Source organism: Schistocerca cancellata, chromosome 6, assembly GCF_023864275.1.
Source record: "Schistocerca cancellata isolate TAMUIC-IGC-003103 chromosome 6, iqSchCanc2.1, whole genome shotgun sequence".
Classification (NCBI taxonomy): Eukaryota; Metazoa; Arthropoda; class Insecta; order Orthoptera; family Acrididae; genus Schistocerca; species Schistocerca cancellata.
The window spans coordinates 337510938-337518487 of record NC_064631.1 but is presented as its reverse complement, the minus strand read 5'-3'; positions in this window follow the sequence as shown (position 1 = coordinate 337518487).

Below are 7550 nucleotides of genomic sequence, written 5' to 3'. Positions count from 1 at the left end.
AATAAAGACAGTTCCGCTAAGTGACGCGCTACAGCTATAGTTTGGAGGTGTGTCTGTCAACGTCGCACGGCAGTTGCTGTGATAATGCCGCGCAGAAAGCCTCCATCGGGTGACGAGCAAGCAAGTATTAAGGCGTACAAGGAAATCGGTCTGTGTAATTCGCATATTGCTAAGAAATTAGGAAGTTCCAGTTGTGTTATTGATAATTTTGTCAAAATGGTTGCACAGCCTGGCAATAATGGCAAATATGGCCGGACACGAAAATTGTCAGCGTCAGATACGCTTTTGATTCTGCGTAAATCAAAAGTCAATGACTTGTGATACGCTCAGGCCGTGGCAAATTTGCAATTATCAGTTACTTCTAGACGCGTCAGATAAATCCTGATTCAAGACGAAAATCTGGCATTCAAAAATGGCTCCGTGAGCCACCTTTAACAAATGCACTTAGGAGGCTTGACTGAAGTTCACGGATGAACCGTAGATTCTAACAAAGGTATGTTCAGTGATGAGAACTAGTTTAATTTGGAATGGCCACAAGCTTCTCAGTGTTAGTAGAATGATCTCCCTCCAGGCGAAAATGTTTGGATGAGTTGAAACTTTGGCGGTGGCAGCGTTATGACCTGGGCAATATTTTACATGGCCGCATCCCAAAATGAAGTCCGATGATTGTACAGAAATACTGGAAATTAAATTGGTTCGTGTGTGTACGAGGAATTTGACGATAATAATTCCTAACTCAATAATGCTAGGATTCACAAGTCTGACAAGACAGTGTCGTACTTTCAAGATAAAGGAATCCCACTTCTGAGTTGACAGTCGAAAAGTCTGGAATTAAATCCCATGGGGAATACATGGGGGATCCTAGCACGACGTGTTTGTGGAAATGGACGGCAGTTTGAGATTGTGGTCGAGTTGAAAACTGCAATACGAACGGAGTGGGCCTCAATCTACATCTACATCTACATCTACATCTACATACATACTCCGCAATCCACCATACGGTGCGTGGCGGAGGGTACCTCGTACCACAACTAGCATCTTCTCTCCCTGTTCCACTCCCAAACAGAACGAGGGAAAAATGGCTGCCTATATACCTCTGTACGAGCCGTAATCTCCCTTATCTTATCTTTGTGGTCTTTCCGCGAAATATAAGTTGGTGGCAGTAAAATTGTACTGCAGTCAGGCTCAAATGCTGGTTCTCTAAATTTCCTCAGTAGTGATTCACGAAAAGACCGCCTCCTTTCCGCCAGAGACTCCCACCCGATTTCCTGAAGCATTTCCGTAACACTCGCGTGATGATCAAACCTACCAGTAACATATCTAGCAGCCCGCCTCTGAATTGCTTCTATGTCCTCCCTCAATGCGACCTGATAGGGATCCCAAACGCTCGAACAGTATTCAATAATAGGTCGTATTAGAGTTTTATAAGCGGTCTCCTTTACAGATGAACCAAATCTTCCCAAAATTCTACCAATGAACCGAAGACGACTATCCGCCTTCCCCACAACTGCCATTACATGCTTGTCCCACTTCATATCGCTCTGCAATGTTAGCCCAAATTCGCAGCTCATGGTCGTGCGGTAGCGTTCTCGCTTCCCACGCCCGGGTTTCCGGGTTCGATTCCCGGCGGGGTCAGGGATTTTCTCTGCCTCGTGATGACTGGGTGTTGTGTGCTGTCCTTAGGTTCGTTAGGTTTAAGTAGTTCTAAGTTCTAGGGGACTGATGACCATGCCGGCCGGAGTGGCCGAGCGGTTAAAGGTGCTACAGTCTGGAACCGCACGACCGCTACGGTCGCAGGTTCGAATCCTGCCTCGGGCATGGATGTGTGTGATTTCCTTAGGTTAGTTAGGTTTAAGTAGTTCTAAGTTCTAGGGGACTTATGACCACAGCAGTTGAGTCCCATAGTGCTCAGAGCCATTTGAACCATTTGAACTGATGACCATAGATGTTAAGTCCCATAGTGCGCAGAGCCATTTGAACCATTTGTTACGCCCTAATATTTAATCGACGTGACTGTGTCAAGCACTACACTACTAATGCAGTATTCAAACATTACGGGATTCTTCTTCCTATTCATCTGCATTAATTTACATTTATCTATATTTAGAGTTAGCTGCCTTTCTTTACACCAATCACAAATCCTGTCCAAGTCATCTTGTATCCTCCTACAGTCACTCAACGACGACACCTTCCCGTACACCACAGCATCATCAGCAAATAGCCGCACATTGCTATCCACCCTATATAAGAGATCATTTATGTAGGTAGAAAACAACAGCGGACCTACCACACTTCCCTGGGGCACTCCAGATGATACCCCACCTCCGATGAACACTCACCATCGAGGACAACGTACTGGGTTTTATTACTCAAGAAGTCTTCGAGCCACTCACATATTTGGGAACCAATGCCATGTGCTCGTACCTTAGTTAGGAGACTGCATGGGGCACCGAGTCAAACGCTTTCCGGAAGTCAAGGAATATGGCATCCGTCTGATACCCTTCATCCATGGTTCCCAAGATATCAAGTGAAAAAAAGCGAGTTGCGTTTCGCAGGAGCGATGCTTTCTAAAGCCGTGCTGATGCATGGACAGCAACTTCTCTGTCTCAAGGAAATTCATTATATTCGAACTGAGAATAAGTTCGAGAATCCTGCAACAAACCGATGTTAAGTACATTGGTCTGTAATTTTGAGGATCCGTCCTTCTATCCTTCTTATAAACAGGCTTCACCTGCCCTTTTTTCCAGTCGCTCGGGACTTTACGTTGGGCAAGAGATTAGCAATAAATGCAAGCTAAGTAAGGAGCCAGTGCAGTAGAGTACTCTCTGTAAAACCAAATTGGCATTCAAGAAATGGCTCCATGAGCCACCTTTAACAAATGCACTTAGGATCACTACCCTTATAAAATCAATGCCTAAGAGGATTTTCGCAGTTATTAACAGAATTTCGAGCTAAATTCTGGGTCACAGTTGCGATATATCTACTTTAAATGTTTCATTATTCTGATAAAAATTCATAAGTGTCTTATCATCAATTTCCACCTCGTTGTCTTGTTTCTTCAAATTTCTTAAGTACCAACGCTAATGGTAAAATTAGTGTATATTTTGTTTTCCTTTGACTCAAACTGTAAGGGAAAAATGCGTGCAATACCAAACACGTAAAAAAAAACGATTTTTCCACAAATAAGCGCGAATCTGTATACTAATTTCCACCACTACAGAACAGGTGTAGGATGAGGAGGAAGCTTAGGAAAATAAAAGGAGGAAAGAGAAGAAGTGGCTAGTACGCTAAGATGGCCACAGGTACGTAGATGAGCGGTGGTGGAGCAGGGTTGAGTGCTCTGCTCAGACGTGGTCTGCGGCAGCTGTGTGCTCAGGCCTGCGTGTTACGCGGCCGGTGAACCGCTGGGGCGTGGGCGGCGCGGGCGCGCTGCGGACGGTCAGTATTTCACTCGCACGCGATTGACCAGCCGCTGCGGTTTCCCGGAAGCAGGCGGCCACAAATGAAACGGCTCTCGTCACCGGAGTACTCCGTCCGAGAATATCGCCCGGAAAATTGCTGCAGCCGTCGCACAGCCTTCCTGCCGAAGCATATTTTCCAGTTCCCCCTTTTTAATTCGCCCCGCAATTTCAGCGATGTATGTAGGACGACCGACGGGATCGGAAACACGACTCCAGAAACTTCCGTTCCCATTTCAAGGAGATTACGCTCTAGTGGTAGTCTAGTAATGCTGCTGCAGAATCTGAGTGAAACTGAAATTGAGTTCTTCTGCTGCAAATGTGTATAATCTTAAACTACACTACTGTATAAAGTCAGGGCGCTGTTTAAGGTTGTTACCAGAAGTCTAGAAAAGTATTTGACAAATTTTCTTCGAATTATTGAGCAATAGACTTTCAGACGGACATAGATTATATATCTTTACAACAGCAGTGCACAGATTTTTTGTTAAAACCAACTATGAGAAGTAAAACGCCTTATATGCTGCGAAAATATGTGGCCTTCCATTTCTTTCTCACAGTTAGAGCTTCGATAGGAAGGCAATAAAACCTACTAGACAATTTGTTCATCCAATATAGATTCTTTCTCCTTAAATATATCTTCAACCAAAGATTTTATACACAACGATAGTAGTGTGGCTAACAGGGTTCTCAGACAGTTTGTTAGTCCAGGCTACACACATCTAGGGACACCCGAATACTCCACCCATCATGACATCAGTGCTTTTCTCCAGCTGGCACGTGGGTCCCCTCCCCTCCCTCCTAACCCTAACCCCCACGCCTGGAAATGGAAAGAAATTGAAATTTTGGTGGGAAATTCAGTTTCATTGGCGGGAATATCAAATTAGGTGCGTTCACCTTGAGAATGGGAGACCATCTGACCTCATCCGCAACTTCATGGCCAGAGGGCGCTGTTGCAAACTCCCCTATTTGGAAATGCTGGGCTACCAGACAGGACAGACATAAGTCTGTATTTTGTAGAAATTGTAATATACTGTTCATTTAAACAGTTTGAGTTGTCACTGATTGATCACTAGATGGTTGTGCCATCCAGTTTCGCCAATAACTGCTAAATGTGGAGAGGATATTTTCGCTATTAGTCTTGTACTAGAGAGTTGCTCCAGGCAGTCTAACCAATAGTCCTATATGGGTAATAATGCAATCATTGAAGTACATGGGAAGTAACCTCCTGCTGATCTATAAGGGTGTAGCTGCTACTGAGAGGAACAAAAGGATGGGTGACACAAGTATTAGAATAGTGACACACTGTCAAACTGCGCCTGTGACGTCCTGCCCCTATATATAGGACTCACGTATCAGCATCATTTGGAAAATAAACATACCTATTTAATGGTCTCATTTCGCATCTAGCCAAAAGAAACGTGAAAAACATATCGTTCGATATTTTTTACGAATTTATTGCTGAACATGCTGTCTCAAGACAGAAAAGAAAACTGACCGGTCACACCTCCTCCGGTCCAGTCCAGCGCCGTCTACCATGTGTATTGTGTACGTGAAGAGCTGGGCAGCTGAGAATACATGGCTCAAGACAGCATCATTTACCTCTGCACTGACCGTGGCACAATGCGGTGCAACTCGGGCTGACTGCAGCTCCACCCCTGATATAGAATACTCAGTTTAAAAATATCCGACATGGGGCTGTTCTTTTGTCGATACCCCTCGTGTATCTCACGTTAAATGTAGATTCCTTCCTTTCATAAGAGTTATTTTCGTTGATAGCTGAATTCAGACCGTATACGCATTTCCACATTGCTGTCGTTATTCGTTGTGAAGATCCTGTACAACACTATGGCATAGGCTTCACTTCCTCTAAGTAGTTTCCCATCATAGATAAAAGTCTTTTTTATCTACCGCGTCCTGCATCACAGAACTAGCATATTCAATTCATTTTTGGCTCTTGACGGAGTGCTCAGAGCATACTCTACCTCTGTCACACTCACTTTTGAACTCAATTAAAGTAATCAAATGTCTTGTCACATACAACGTTTTTCAAGGTAACAACACAAAGAAGTAATAAATATCAGTTTTATACTCCGTATCACTTTATAAATTCGATAATATAGCTAATTTTATTACGATGATCATCTCTTCCCAGTGTAAGAGGCAGGCTGAAATTCCGTTATAAGATCTGGCCGCAAGAAAGAAATGTATGATTACCGCTTCACCTCATTACTCTCGCCATTGGTTCCACCCGCCAGGTGACTCGTAACTGATATTTAATTGAGAGGCTAATTGATTAAATTGACGATGAGAGTCCATTTGCACTGTAAGTAGTGTTTTATCATGCAGTCGGCTTACACTCGCCAGAAAACCGTAACAGAAGCTTCCATGACGTCTCTGTAGGCTTCCCATAGGCTAGATAGTCACTTCCTCTGATAATAAAATGTCAAACAGCTGAAGTCCTTCAACGCCTCTCGGCTGTCTTGCCATGCTGGTGGAATTAAGTTAGTTAGAATTCAGGTATCTTTCTCCCGGACTAATTCTGCTGAGACCTGTCGGTTAATGGGTGGAGGGGGGTGGGGAAAGAGGGGAGTAAGATGTTGCACGCACATCTCCACCCTCACGACGTCTCTGTCAGCAGATGGCAAGTGAACAGTTGCCGCCACATCGCGTACCTCCACCACTGCGTCACGGCTGTAAAGCTCCCGGCTGACAACCCATCGGTCGCCCTGCCAGTCAGCTATTAATCATTCCAGACTCGCAAAAGTTGTCCTATATTTCTCAGAAGGACGGGTCGCTTAAATGTCGTTGGGGTAAGCGCTATGATGTTGAACAATGTGCTTCCCCTCATCTCTCCTGCAAAACTAAATGTTCTGAGATGTGTTTTGGAAATATCCTGAGGGCGATCGTGTGGTCATTCAAGGTCTGATAAGTGATTTCTAGTCTCTGCCCTTCGATTCCGACGAAGTTCGGTATATAAGGTGAGCGAAAGACTTCTAAAATGGTGCACGTCGGCGGTGCAGATGCCAGACTTCTGTGTGGTGTAAGCTTTGCTTCGGTACTGCAGTCTCCTGTCAGTGCGCTTCTTGGGAGCAGAGCGTTGATATCGGCATTGTCATCTATTTAGCTGCGATAAAGTAAATGACTGTTTTGGATCGAAGGTGGAACAAGGTGAGGCACCTAATCTTGCTTGTCTTATTAAGAAACCTAAGTCGGCCCCAGCGTGTTCAACTGTTAACTAAAGTTATAACAAGTAATTTGACACTCTCGTAATATCTGCGAGTGAACCTTGGAGGTACCGTTAAGTGTGTTTACTAAGGGAAAGATTGACTATGGAGCTTTCCAGTCGGACGCTTATGATCCGTGTTAATTTCAGTTCATTTCTTATGGTATTTTATGGTTCTACTTATCATGACGAAATAGCCGATAGTATTTTCATAAATTAGTTTGGGACGTCATTTTGTGGTTTGGTGTGGCCCTCCCAAGAGTTTAAAGCACCAAATATTTTCTTACTGCCTTGCTGGGGTTGCCTTGAAACAGTTGTTGATTTGAAACTTCCTGGCAGATTAAAACTGTGTTCCCGACCGAGACTCGAACTCGGGACCTTTGCCTTTCGCGGGCAAGTGCTCTACCATCTGAGCTACCGAAGCACGACTCACGCCCTGTACTCACAGCACTTGCCCGCGAAAGGCAAAGGTCCCGAGTTCGAGTCTCGGTCGGGCACATAGTTTTAATCTGCCAGGAAGTTTCATATCAGCGCACACTCCGCTGTAGAGTGAAAATCTCATTCTGGAGTTGTTGATTTGTCTCTTGATTACCCCCTTAAATAGTGCTGTTTCGTGCCGTATAATCGAAGTGTTCAGTAGTATCGCATCTACTCCCCCGCCCGTTTTAAGATTTGCGAGCCGCATCCACATCGACGTATAATCCTAGAATGCAAGTTGTGTAAGCTGGTTGCCCCTGTTAACGTTTTATCCATCGTGGAAACTCTGTCTCATGCCGCATATGATTCTGAAGGACACCACGGTGCACAACAACGCATGACCACGACGAAATCAAGAGAGATCAATTGCAAATTTTTTAACGGATGTA